Source organism: Giraffa tippelskirchi, chromosome 13, assembly GCF_054371585.1.
Source record: "Giraffa tippelskirchi isolate mGirTip1 chromosome 13, T2T-mGirTip1v1.2.pri, whole genome shotgun sequence".
In the NCBI taxonomy this organism is placed as follows: domain Eukaryota; kingdom Metazoa; phylum Chordata; class Mammalia; order Artiodactyla; family Giraffidae; genus Giraffa; species Giraffa tippelskirchi.
In genome coordinates, this window is record NC_137287.1 from 26,833,436 (window position 1) to 26,848,303 (window position 14,868).

General features: G+C 43.7%; 1 long non-coding RNA gene across 2 annotated transcripts in view; it reads right to left on the minus strand.

The window, feature by feature from the left end:
• Positions 1–14,868, minus strand: part of LOC145532044 (uncharacterized) — a 494,613-nt gene that overhangs the window by 446,970 nt on the left and 32,775 nt on the right. For both annotated transcript variants that reach the window (XR_014072938.1, XR_014072937.1), the window contains one exon: positions 1,449–1,475. This is a non-coding gene — a long non-coding RNA (uncharacterized LOC145532044). The remainder of the gene's footprint in view (positions 1–1,448; positions 1,476–14,868) is intronic.

The window sequence follows — 14,868 nt, forward strand, 5'->3', positions numbered from 1 at the left end:
AATAAAAATGAAACAAGTAACAAGTTGATGACCTATTACTGTCACCCAACTTAGCCACAAATGACTTTCAAGTGTTTTTGAAAAATCCAACCCACCACCCTCAGAGGACCAATATGCTATTAATTCTGAAGATTACAGGCAGAAGAGGTCACCCTTGGGGGCAGCATTCACCCCTAGAGCAGCATCAGAAGGTACATACTCCAATAGTGGCTGTTTGGAAGGGGGCAATGCACAAGTGAAACCATCAGCTTTGCTCTGTTTTTTTTAATGTTGCCCATGACCAGCAAATGGAGTTTGGTTTCCCTGCTCTCTGTTTTTCCATTTGGTACCTTCACTTCCCTCCCATGTATTCTCCTGGAAACCAAAAGTGGATCATGTTGTCTCTTGAACAATACATGGATGAAGAAATGATGAAGACCTTGGACTCTAGAGTCTGACACTGAACCCAAACTCTAGCCCCCTCTACTCAGTTGCTGTGTGACCTTGAGCAAGTTCTTAAACTCTCTGAACTTGCTTCTTCACCCAGAAAACAGTGGAAATAAAAGTTTACTGAGATCATATTATGGAAAGTTCTTAGCCCAGATGTTACGTAGAGTAACCATTCAAAAAGTATTAGCATTATCATCATCAAGGAAAAGGCTTCTGATAAAATAATTCCATTGAGCAATGAATGTCTTTAACAGTAATGAATTCTTGGTTCACCAACCAGCCCAAGGTCTGACACAGATAGATAAAACTTTTTTCTTCTTTTTTTTTTTTGGTCACATCACTTGGCTTGTGGGATCTCAGTTCCCCAGGCAGAGAGCAAGCCCAGACCCTCAGCACTGAGAGCTCAAAGTCTTTAACTACTGGACTTCCGGGGAATTTTCTGCATTTTCTTTCTTTTTTTTTAAAGTCACTCAGTCATGTCCAACTCTTTGCGACCCCAAGGCATGGACTACACTGTCCATGAAATTCTTCAGGACAGAATACTGGAGTGGGTAGCCTTTCCCTTCTCCAGGAGATCTTCCCAACCCAGGGATTGAACCCAGGTCTCCCACATTGCGAGCGGATTCTTTATCAGCTGAGCCACAAGGGAAGCCCTGCATTTTCTTCTTTATAATTTCCGTAGATTCCAAATGCTTTATCATGAACAAGTATGACCTTTGTAATCAGACACAAAGCTGGCATTATCTTTGTGCTAGCTCATCCTGAACCCAGCAACTGGCCACCAATTTCTGCTTTGGCTGATTCATCTTTAGAGCATCAATAACTACTCCAATTAAAGATGGAGTCTTAATTTGTTTATTTGTTAAAAATAAATTAAGGGGCTTCCCTGGTAGTCCAACAGTTAAGACTCTGCATTTCCAATGCAGAGTGTGAGGGTTCAATCCCTAGTCGGGGAACTTAGATCCCACATGCCACATGGCACAACCAAAATAAAAAAATAAAATATAATGGATATTTACCTTTCAGGCAGCATGGAACTTCCCAAGCTAGAGAGAATGGAGGAAAATTAAAAAGGTCTCAAATTTCTCCTCCTTCCTCCCACCCCCATTCCCTCCCATCACCCAACCTGGGCTCTAATACCCTGGAGAAAAACTGAGGGCAGCTAACTTTGTGCTTTTACTCTGGACAGTTAAGAGCAGAAGCCGAGGGTGGGGGGGAGGGTGGTGGCCCTGCTAATGTGGATGAAATCAAGGCAAATTAGGGAAGGGTAAATTCTGGAACATGTTTTACAATCCCATTAGTTCTAAGCACACAGGATTTCAAATCAAACAGCATCCACACACATACTCTTGGATTATTTAAGAGATAAGGCATATCCAAAATTAGCATATAGATCACAGGCATGCACTTGAGTGCTGCTAAAGTGGGCTATAAATGCCTGAAAAGCAGTTGTTTCTCTGAAGAGAGCTTTATGCCATTCCAAAATCTTGTTCAGGAAATGTGAACCGTAAGTCAAATGAACTCCACTCACTTTTTGGTTTTCACACCTAACTCTTGTATCTCCTTGCGGCAAGTCACCCACTCTCTCCAAACCTTCATTTCCCTACCAGTAAAATGAGTATTCTAGTACCTCTCATCACCTCATGGGAGGATCTAAAGGGACATGGTAAGCAAACACTTTCTAAACTATGTTAGCTGCTCAGTCATGTTGGACTCCTTACGACCACATGGATTGTAGCCCACCAGGCTTCTCTGTCCATGGAATTCTCCAGACAAGAATACTAGAGTGGGTAGCCATTCCCTTCTCCAGGGGATCTTCCCAACCCAGGGACTGAACCCAGGTCTCCTGCATTGTAGGCAGATTCTTTACCGTCTGAGTCACCAGGGAAGCCCTCTGAACCATAAAGAGCTCTGCAAATACAAGATTATGTTCATCTCCTCTCATAGACTTATCTATATGCTGCTATGTTACAAAAGAAGATTTAGGGCAGATGTCAGCAAGGTTCTTTGTTTAACTTTGAAGTTCAAGAAAGAAAGAAATAAGAATCCAGGGATTCAAATACAAATCTGAATTTGATACAAATTTGATTCAAATACAGGGACACAAATACAATTTCCATGATGACACAAGCATAACTAGTTTACCTAATAAATTCATTGCTCAGACACAGTGGAAAGATAAATTCTCCCTCAGTCTCAAGGTTTCAGTTACCTACATATTCTAAATCTATCAAGTGCTATTGAGTGCCTACTATGTGTAGTACCCAAAACAACGTCTAACACTGAAACACACATCATATACACCCCCACCACCACCACCCCCATACATAGCACATACTCTTTACAAGTGGGAAGAGCACAGGTTTCTGGAGTTCAAAGGATCTTAATGCAAACTGGCTCCCAGAGTCATCTTTCCTCTCTTTGAGAATTACTTAAGTCTTCTCTAAGCCACCATTTCTTCACATGACAACTGGAGATCAACCACCCTCAAAGCCTCATGGGATAATGGGAAATATTAAATATTAAGGACCTAGCAGAGTATTAATAGATTTTTAACAATGGCAGCTACTATAATTTTCCATCACTGCATATTTTGGAGTGCTTATGCTTAGAGTGCTTTAAACAAATTCTTTCTTTTAGGCAACAAACAACGGCATTAAATTTTTTTTCATTAATATGAGTTCTCATAGTGTTCAGAACACAGATCACAATGATAAATGCTTGCTTCTTTCCCTCTTCAAAAAATTTACAGTTCTTCCACGTGACATTTAATGGAGCATTTTGTGTCACTCTACAAAAAATAAATTTAAATTGAAGACACGGAAACATGGGAGAGTCCTTTTTGGGGGCTTAATTTGTACTTGAGTACAATAAAATCTCATCCTAGAAGCTAGAGTCATAAAACTAAAAGTCGGGAAGGAAAAGAATGGCTAATTAGGTGCTGAAAGTAAAAATTCTTTTTTATTACTGTTTCGTTAAGACCTAACAATTGGTCAGGCAGAGGGGCTTAGATGTGCCATTCTAGTTAATGGTCGGTTACAAATTTCCACCATAAACTCATCTTCCTTCCCGCATCTTAAATCTCAGGCACTGGCAGCTAATAAGTAGAGAAAGCTCTGAGGCCCAGGGCAATCTCTCTGTCAATCCAATCTCCCTCTCACTCCGCCCCCACTACCCTGCCATAACTGTCTGTAAGGGCTCCTGACTTCATGCTCAGAAACCCAACTCTAACTCAGATCATCATGAAAGGAATACATTGGTTTATCCAGCTGGTGTGATGTATGGAAAGAAACAAGAGTCCCAGGGTAGAGAAAGGACTCACTGCCAACAAGGCACACACCCTCCCCACCCCCATTTCGCTCCTCTGTCTTTATCTCTATCCTTTATTCTCTATCTCTCCTCTTGGATGAGGAAAAGCATAGGCTGACAGCTCCACATTCACATCCTACCTCTTTAGGAGCCACGATACATTAATCCCAGGGGAGATTCCAACGGCCCCTGCTCAAGCCATAGTGCTTCCGCATGGTCAACACTGCCAGACAGAGGGGGCACTGTGGTTGACTAGGCATGTGCCATTTGCCCATCACAGCAGACACTGGCAATGCCTCACCCACGTCCCTTGAACTTCTGTAGCCCATATACGCCAAAGGCATCCCTGAGACCCAACACCTGAAGGCTTATTCTTGGCTGAGACAAAATGAGCCAGAAGTTCCAGGAAGTAAGCCCCTCCAGCAGCATCCCTCAGATGTGTCAGATGGGAGATGCAAGATGAATATCTGTTTCCTCACCAGTCAGGTGGGACCCTCTGAGGTGTGTTCTGTACCATCAGCTAAAGCTCACCAAAAGGACTGAGCCCAAGTGTCTGTAGAAGTAGCTTTCTCATTACTGCACTCTGTGCTTAGTCGCTCAGTTGTGTCTGACTCTTTGTGACCCCATGGACTGTAGCCCGCTAAGCTCCTCTGTCCATGGGGATTCTCCTAGGCAAGAATACTGGAGTGGGTTGCCAGGCCCTCCTCCTGGGGATCTTCCCGACCCAGGGATCGAACCAAGGTCTCTGGCATTACAGGTGGATTCTTTACCATCTGAGCCACCAGGGAAGCCCAAGAATACTGGAGTGTGTAATCTATCCCTTCTCCAGGGGAACTTCTTGACCTAGGAACTGAACAGGGGTCTCCTGCATTGCAGGCAGATTCTTTACCAGCTGAGCTAAAAAGAAGCCCTACTGTACCTTGTATTGACTTAAACTCCATTGTCTCATTTCTCCCTGTGACGGTCAATTTTATGTGTCAGCTTGACTGGGCCATAGAGTACCCAGATAGCTGGTAAGAAACTATTCTGGGGTGTGTCTGTGAAGATGTTCAGGGGTGAGATTAACATTTAAATAAGTGCTTAGTAAAGCAGACTGCCCTCCCTAATTTGGTGGGCCTCGACCAATCAGGTGAAGGGTGAAGGCAAGAACAGAACTGAAGAGGGTCACAGGTGGTGCTAGTGGTAAAGAACCCGCCTGCCAATAAAGGAGACCTAAGAGACACACATTCAATCCCTGAGTAGGAAGATCCCCTAGAGGAGGGCATGGCAACCCACTCTAGTAGTCTTGCCTGGAGAATCCCCATGGAGAGAGGAGCCTGGTTGGCTATAGTCCATAGAGTCACAGAGAGTTGGATGCAACTGAAATGACTTAGCACACATACATGCCCCCAAGGAAGAGAGAATTTCTCCTGCCTGACTGCCTTTGAGCTGGGACATCAGTATTTTCCTGCCTTCAGACTCAAACTGAGACATCAGCTCTCTTGGGTCTCCAGTGGGCTGTCTCATCTTACATACCTTGGGATTTGTCAGCCTTCATAATTGTGTGAGCCTATTAATTAATCTTCTATTGGTCCTGTTGCTCTGGAGTACCCTAACACACACTCATATTCATACTGGTGCTTCCTCGAGTCATCCTACAAATAACCACTTACATGTAAATCCTTATCTCAGGGCCTTCTCATGGAGGAACTCAGCCAAAGAGATCCCTGGCTCTTTTAGGAGAGGAAAGATGCCTGGGAACTGGCAGCCCAGCTGAACCACACAGGAGAAAGGAGAGCTTCCTAAATGAGATGATTCTGGGAAAATAAAAACCACCCAGACCCATCATGGTCTGAGTCGCTGAGCAGATAGGATGGGGTAACTCCCACTCAGGGCAAGCATGTGGAGGATGGTTCCTGGACTGAGCCGACACAAAGGCAGGCTGCCTACCTGCTCAAACATCCATCTTAACCAAGGTTTCTGCATGGGGATCGGTTCTTCCGCTCTTGGCCTAAGCCCCATGGCTTCTCCAGCAGGTATATTGGCTCTGTGGTGTTGACTTGCTGCTCTTTTGCTGTTTGGTCAACCTCAGGCCTTGTCTCCCAATCTCCAAAATTGCTCCGACCCATTTGACTCCATGTCTGAACTTGACTTTCAGAGTTTCAGCTTCTCAAGTGTCTTTTAAAAAAATCAATTAATTAATTTTGGGCTGTGCTGGGTCTTCACTGCTATGCGCGGGTTTTCTCTAGTTTGCGGAGAGCAGGGGCTACTCTTTGTTGCAGTGCACAGGCTTCCCATTGCAGTGCCTTCTCTTGTTGTGGAGCACAGGCTTCAGGGGATCACTGGCTTCAGTGGTTGTGGTTCATGGGCTTAGTTGCTCCGTGGCATGTGGGATATTCACAGACCAGGGGTTGAACCCATGTCCCTTGCATTGGCAGCTGGATTCTTGTCCACCGTACCACTAGGGAAGTCCTTTCAGATATCTTTAAGGCAAGGGGTGCAAACTCAAATGCCCACAGTGGGGCAGATATGTAGCACAAATGAATGAAGAAGGCTGGAGACAGGGCGACAGGGCTGGGTGGGGTCTGAGGCGAAAGGAGAACACATGCCTCATTGAAGCAAGGACTCCATTTTGAGTGACTTGTGGGAATGGAGGCTGAATGTTGCCAGGCTGCCACTAGTTTTTAAAGAGAAGCATTGAAACATGTATATTGTCATGTGTGGGGCAGGGCACCATTCCATGTTCAATGCATGGGACAGGGGCTCAGGGCCGGGGCAATGGGATGGACCGGCGGGATGGGATGGGGAGGGAGGTGGGTGGGGGGTCCAGGAGGGGGAGCACATGTGAACCCATGGCTGATTCGTGTCAATGTATGGCAAAAACTATTACAATATTGTAAAGTAATTGGCCCCCAACTAAAATAAAAAAAAATAAAATAAAAATAAAGAGAAGCAAAAAGTCCAGGTTTTTTAAATGTAAAATATACAGATTACTGAATGCTGGCAACTCACTTTTTTAACGTAAATGGTGAGCCAACCAATGTTCCCACCAGTCCTGTGCTGCATGGGTCATCACCTGGTGGCCCTGAGGATGAGTCTCGCAGACCTCCACTATAGAGGATGAAACTGCCCAGGGGCAACTGTGCTCCGAAATCCGTTTGCTTCCACAGGCCACTCCCTGGGGTGACTGAGCAGGGCAGGGACACTCCTTCCTGAGAAACAAGAGTCCTGTCCCCAAAGATGGCTTGAGGACTCACCTGTGGTATTGCCACCCGACCTCCCTCCCTCCCTCCTTCACTGGAGGTTGGACTTGCTGTGCCGTCTGGGGCTCTCCCCACCTCTCCAGGCTCCCTCCCCATTTCCTGTCACAGGTGTTTCTCCTAACAAAAATCGTGTGTCTGATCGCATACTAGAGCTTGTTCCTCAGAGGAACTCACCAACACGACATCTTGTAAATTCAGCTTTCAACACTCAGCCCACAGTCATTGGGCTCAGCCAAAGAACCAAACTCTGGCTCTTCAGGTCTGACTCTAACCCAGCTCCCAGCCCTGGATCCATCCCAATGCAGAGATCCTCACACTGATTGCCCACCTGGGGGATAGGTCAACCCAAAGAACTCGAATTATCACAGGGCTCCATGCAGCATAATGCACTTTGCTCCTTTGCCAATTGAACAAGGGCCATGCACATGGCCATGGAATAACTGCAGTGCCTACAGAAAAGAACTTTTTCCCAAAAAAGATGATCTGAACTTTCCCACCAGCACTCCTTGAGTACAAGAGAGCCTCAGTGATGGCCTGCTTCTGTTTATTTTCCGAATCCCATCTTCCCAGCACCTTATCTCCTGTGCAGACACGGTGGGGGATCTATTTGTAGAGGAACTCATACAAACTCTGCAGCTGAGCCTTTCATCGCCAGCCTTGATGGTGTCTTGTTGGGCCCCATGAGGCAGAGAAAGGTCACAGGATGCCGTTTTGTCAGAAATCAACTGTTTAATTTACAATGATCAGAACTCAGCAATATAGTAGTTAGCCACGGAGAAGAAAGCACTGAACTTGAAGTCAGGAGCCCTACACTAGATTTACATCCTGGTTTCTCAGCCACTTGCTGTGTGATCTCAGACAGGTTAATTAACCTCTCTGTACAACCACTCATACCTATAAAATGGAGCTAGTGATATTCACCTCTTAAGAGTGGTTGTAAGATCCAAATTGAAGGGAGTGAAAATACCTTGCAACTGAAGTGCTTGGACTGACCGTTCCATTTTCAAACAACTGATTTTTTTTCAGCGCATCAAAAGAATTCATTCCTGGGATGAATGAATACGTAAGCAACATGGCTGAATACATCAGTTCAGTCACTTGGTCGTGTCCAACTCTTTGCGACCCCACGGACTGCAGCACGCCAGGCTTCCCTGTCCATCACCAACTCCCAAAGCTTGCTCAAACTCATGTCCATTGAATCAGTGATGCCATCCAACCATCTGATCTTCTGTCATCCCCTTCTCCTCCTGCCTTCAATCTTTCCCAGCATCAGGCTCTTTTCCAATGAGTCAGTTCTTTGCATCAGGTGGCCAAAGTATTGGAGTTTCAGCTTTAGCATCAGTCCTTCAATGAATATTCAGGACTGATTACATATGTCCTGGACTTATGAATTCAGGCTGAATACATAAGTGAATAAAATCGTTATGCTACGTATTCTTTGCTGTTGCTGTTGCTCAGTTGTGTCTAACTCTTTGCAACCTGATGGACTGCACCACACCAGGCTTCCCTGTCCTTCACTATCTCCTGGAGTTTGCTGTACACCTTAAACTTAAGCAATGTTGTATATCACTTACATCTCAATAAAACCTGAAAAATTATTTTTTTATTCTAATAATCAGCTTTTGGATGTAAAGGCTAAACATAAGCAAAACTGAAGGAACGACAATGACTGTGGAAATGTTCTAAAACTGGACATGGGTAATAGTTGTAAATTCTAGATATCAACAACTAAAAATCACTGAATTGTATACTTAGAGTGGATGAAATTTACAATGTGTAAAGTTCAGTTCAGTTCAGTCACTCAGTCGTGTCCAACTTTTTGCAACCCCATGGACCGCAGCACACCAGGCTTCCCTGTCTATCACCAACTCCCGGAGCTTGCTCAAACTCATGTCCATGAAGTCAGTGATGCTTTCTAAACATCTCATCCTCTGTCACCCCATTCTCTTCCTGCCTTCAGTCTTCCCCAGCACCAGGTTCTTTTCCAAAGAGTCAGTTCTTCGCTTCAGGTGGCCCAAGTATCGGAGCTTCAGTTTCAGCATCAGTCCTTCCAATGACTATTCAGGGTTGATTTACTTTAGGATTGACTGGTTTGATCTCCTTGCAGTCTAAGGGACTCTCAAGAGTCTTCGCCAACACCACAGTTCAAAAGCATCAATTCTTTGGTGCTCAGCTTTCTTTATGGTCCAACTCTAGTATCTATACAAGACTACTGGAGAAACCGTAGCTTTGACTAGTAATGTCTCTGCTTTTTAATATGCTGCCACATTGAACCTCAAAAATCCATGTTTAAAAAAATTGAAAAGAATAATAATGACGTTCTCTTAACTATCCCTTCCCCTGGCCTCCCAGATATGTGTGATTTGGACTCTGCCCGAGTCTCCTAACATCACTGCTCACCACCCTTTGTCATTAGATCTCCTTCAGCCATGGTGCCCTTCTTCCTGTTCCAAGCTTATTTCTGTCTCAGGGCCTTTGCACTTGCTTTACTCGCTGCTGGGACATCTTTCCCCGGGCCATCACTCCGCTGATTTCGTTGTTGTTCAGTTATCAGTCGTGTCCACCTCTTTGCAACCCCACGGACTGCAACACGCCAGGCATCCTGTCCTTCATTATCTCCCAGAGTCTTCTCAAACTCACGTCCATTGAGTCGGTGATGCCATCCAACCATCTCATCCTCTGTCGTCCCCTTCTCCTCCTGCCTTCAATCTTTCCCAGCATCAGGGTCTTTTCCAGAGAGTCGGCTCTTCACATCAGGTGGCCAAAGTATTGGAGCTTCAGCTTCACCATCAGTCCTTTCAATGAACATTCAGAGTTTATTTCCTTTAGGATTGACTGGTTTGATCTCCTTGCTGTCTGAAGGACTCTCAAGAGTCTTCTCTAGCACCACAGTCTAAAAGCATCAATTCTTTGGTGCTCAGCCTTCTTTATGGTCCAATTCTCATGTCCACACATGACTACTGGAAAAACTATAGCTTTGACTGTACAGAACTTTGTCAGCAAAGTGATGTCTCTGCTTTTTAACATACTGTCTAGGTTTGTCATAGCATTCCTTCCAAGGAGCAAGGGTCTTCTAATTTCATGGCCGCAGTCACCATCTGCAGTGATTTTGGAGCCCAAGAAAATTAAGTCTGTCATTGTTTCCATTGTTTCTCCATCTATTTGTCGTGAATTGATGGGACCAGATGTCATGATCTTCGTGTTTTGAATCTGAGTTTTAAGCCAGCTTTTCACTCTCCTCTTTCACCTTCTTTAGTTCCTCTTCACTTTCTTCCATTAGGATGGTATCATCTGCATATCTGAGGTTGTTGCTATTTCTCCTGGCAATCTTGATCCCAGCTTGTGATTCATCCAGCCCAGCATTTCATATGATATACTCTGCATATAAGTTAAATAAGCAGGGTGACAATATACAGGCCTTTGACATACTCTTTTCCCATTTTGAACCAGTCCGTTGTTCCACGACCAGTTCTAACTGTTGCTTGAATTGTTGCTTTCTGTTTCCTTCCCCTAATTTAACTCTCAGCTCAAATTCTCCAAGCTGCCCTCCCCAGTCACCCCATCTAATGGCACTTCCCCCTTTAGACATTCTCCATCACAGTGTTTCCAGTGTTCATTTATTCAGAATACTTCTTACTCTTGGAAATCTTTATATACTGACTTATTTATTGTTTGTCTCCCCAACTATTCTGTGAGCTCTCTAAGTGCAGGGAACATGTCTTTCTTGACACTGCTGTACTATCAGTACTTAGAATAGCACCTGGATCATTAAAACACATTTACTGAATGGCTGTCAAGAAAGGACATGAATCTGATGTGCTAACAGTCCAACATCTCTTAAGGTCACTTTCCTCACCTGTAACATGAGGATACTATCAGCTGGGGTGATAGTAAAAATGAAATCAGCTATTAAGGAACTCCATAAAGGTTAGCTGTCCTTTCTCTAAAACCTTTTCCCTCCTTTCCTTCCTCCCTATGACTAAAACAACCAAAACTAAACAAATTATCCTTTAGATGAAGACCAGCAGCAAAAACTCCAACGTAACTGGCCAGTTGCCACTTAACATCTGTGGATCAGATTTGCTATTGTAGATGCTATGCCTTCTCCCCAGGAGCAGATGAGACATCTTGACTGAAAATAACAAACCAGGTACTCTCTAATCTCAAACCTCAAGAAATGAACCTGACAAAAAACCTTGCAAGTGCTGATTTCAACTACCCATGTACACACCTGATTTAATAAAATGACTTTCTAACATTGAGAGCAATCATCTTTGACAAGCAACAGAAGCTGAAATTCTAAAGGAGAGCTGTAAGGCAACAAGGAGAATGTTTTGTTTGTTGAATGCCTGCTACCTGGAAATCAAATTAACATCAGACCCCTGGCCTAGCCCCTTCTACAGATAGGGGACTTGAGACCCAGAGATGGTGAGTAATTGATGACAGTCTTTCAGCCAGTTAGCGACAGAGCCAGGAATAGACACCAACTCTTCTTAGTCCCTATACATTGCTTTCTGATATTTTTGGCTGGCTGCAGACACAAACCATTATTTCTGCCAGTCGGCATCCATCCTTTTTTGCTGGTCACAACATTTGTGTTTTCTTTTGGAGAACAATCCTTCTTTCACTGTTCATGCATACAGTTTAGGTAGGACTGACACCATCCCCTGGGACTCAGAGTGAGCACATGACCTGGACAGACCAAGAACTATCTTCAACTCCATAGTCAGAATAACTGGTTCAGAGATAGGCACATGACCCTTATGGCCTGATGAGAATCAGCCCCAGGGCTTCTGTCAAGTCTCTTAGCAATGATAAGTTCCCCTCCACCTGGGATTACTACGCTGGTAAGGGGTGAGTCAAGAGCTGTTGATGACACAGAAAAGAGCCTGTCTGAGAATGAAGCTGACATAGACAAAAAGTGAACGGAGAGCTAGAGATCAGAGAGATTCCAAAATACATCATTTAAGCACCTGGATCCAGCCATACCTGAAATTCAAGTCTATTTTTGGGTTTCAAAGTTGCATGGAACAATAGCACGTAACTAACTGAAAGAGTTTTGCTCATATACCACCTTACTTCTCATCCAATTTCATGGAATATAAAAGACATTATCAATTTAAATTTACAGAGAGTATAGAAATAAAATTCCTGCTATCTTGCCTGGAAAATCCTATGGATGGAGGAGCCTGGTAGACTGCAGTCCATGGGGTCGCACAGAGTCGGACACGACTGAAGCAACGCAGCAGCAGCAGCAGCTATCTTAAAAATGGAATTTTCCTATTCTTTCACTATATGCCTACGGCATTCCTATTCATTCTGTGCTTCAGCCTCTTCCAAATGGAGCAAATACAACATACCCTCCTTGCTCTAGGAAGAAAGTCAGATTGTCTTATCCAGGGAAGTATAGAGAAAAGTATACAATATTATTATTTTCCAAGAAATTCCAGCATCTAAGTCTGGGAGCATATGAACAAGAGCTCAATGGTCAGACTTACTGGATTCAGATTCCAGCAACATCATTTGATGGTTGAAGGACCTTGGATGAGTCCCCTAACCTCTCTGGCCGTCAGTTTACCCATCTGTAATAGGGAGAGCCCAATCATATCCATTTAACTGGACAGTTGCAGAAATTAGCAAATACACAGAGTGCTTGATGCAATATCTGGCACACTATAAACACTTAAAACAGGCATTACATAACTGTTGTCACGATTTATACGGTTGATACTATAATTAATGCTATTAATATTGATGAATACAACTTTCTTTAACCAATGGAAAATTCCACACTACAATCCACCAACCCCCTAGCAGATCTAGCTAGATGAGTGACTTGTCAAGGAAGTAACTTAACTTCTTCTCCAGTCAAGACAACTTCCAGGAAAGAAAATAAAATACAACAAGCCCAGCTTCAACTGCCACTCTAGAAAGTTTCCCAATTACCACAACACTTCTGTACATCAAATATGAATTACTTTAATTGTCCCATAAGAACATACTGTTGAAACATTTGACTTGCCCAGAACTAACTGTCTGTCAAAAAGATATTTTGCAGCCAAGCAAATCGCTTAATTGGACATCTAATTTAACTGAAACCTTTTTTTCCCTGCTTATTTCATGCTTTCTTCCTTTGTTTTTGCCAAATTGTGAATGCTGGGCGCTACTTTCAAAAATAGTTTATCTTGGTTTTTTTCCCCCTATTATAAAAAATAATAATACATGTTCATTACAGAAAACTGAAAAAAAATTTTAATTCAAAATGAAAAGAAAACCAACTACCCCTAGACTCGCTGCCCAGAGAAAGACTACCAAGACTTTAGCAAATCTCCTTCCCAATTGTTTTCCATAATAGATTGTTCTAGATAGTCAACAAAAATATATATTCAACTTTGCAGCCTGAACTTTTCACCTTATATTTTAAGTTGAACATTTTCACTTGCCATTCCAAGAGCTTCAAAACATTTTTCGAAACAGAAGACTATTTCCAACAATGGTATGCTTAACCTCCCACCTAATATTGGATCTTCAAGTTGCTTATAAATAAATTTTATGCTATATTCAGACATATTTTCCTTAGGAAATATTCTCTTTATTTGGAGACAATTCTCCATGCATCTCTCACATTACTACACATCTTTACCAGCTTTTGTTCCCGTCTATCTTTATAAGGATGTCTATATAGCCAACAGCACTGCGAGAGAGAGATAAGAGGGCAGAAAGCAGATTTGTTGGCTGACCAGGACTGTAAAGAGCAAAGGTTGGACAGCCCATGTATAAAGTGATTAGGATTCCTCAGTTGTGATGCAAATCCACTACATGCAAGGCAGCCACCTGGGTCTACTTCCATGTCATCCTTGAGGAGCTTTTGGATCCAGGGTAATGGGCACAAATATGAAGCACAAGCTTCCTGCTGTGCTATGAATAATGAAGTCTTTTGTCTCTGACCCAGGAATTTCATGTCTTCTGCTCACATCCATGAAACAAGCTAAGAGGGTAACTTGTTAGCTTGCATGTAGAGCAACAGTTCAGGCCCTTTGTAGTTCCTGAGGACTTTCTCAATGGCTCAGCAGACCACCTGCAATGCAGGAGACACAGGAGATGTGGGTTTGATCCCTGGGTCAGGAAAAGGCAACCCACCGCAGTATTCTTGCCTGGGAAATCCCATGGACAGAGGAGCCCGGCGGGCTACAGTCCAAAGGGTCGCAAAGAGTCAGACACAACTGAGCGACTAAGCAGATACACGGCTCCTGCTACACTAGAAACCTGATGGGTCAAAGGGCATTGACAACTGCCAAGACTATTCATACCTATTTCCAATTAGCTCTCCAAACATAAACGTGAATCACTGCCTGGAATCTGTCTTGTCTTCAGGAAGAAACATAATCTGCCTGACTAGAGTCTCGGGTAGATTTCATAAGGAGCCTACACCAGCCTAAGCCATCATTCCTACTTCAGGTCACAGAAGAGGCTGTTTTCCTCACTACTCAGCTCCTTCAGGCAGAGTGACTTTCTTTTGGATTACTCTTTTGTATAATAGACGGTGGGCATGAGGGCCAGGATGAAAGAGGAAAAGGGGGAATTTAATTTCTACCAAGTGCCAGGCTCAGTACAGACAGCGTTCAGATGACAAGGGAGACATCCATTATTTTTATCTACCTGATCGCCGAAGAATTGATGCTTTTGAACTGTGGTGTTGGAGAAGACTCTTGAGAGTCCCTTGGACTGCAAGGAGATCCAACCAGTCCATCCTAAAGGAGATCAGTCCTGGGTGTTCATTGGAAGGACTGATGTTGAAACTGAAACTCCAATACTTTGGCCATCTGATGTGAAGAGCTGACTCATTGGAAAAGACCCTGATGCTGGGAAAGATTGAGGGCAGGAAGAG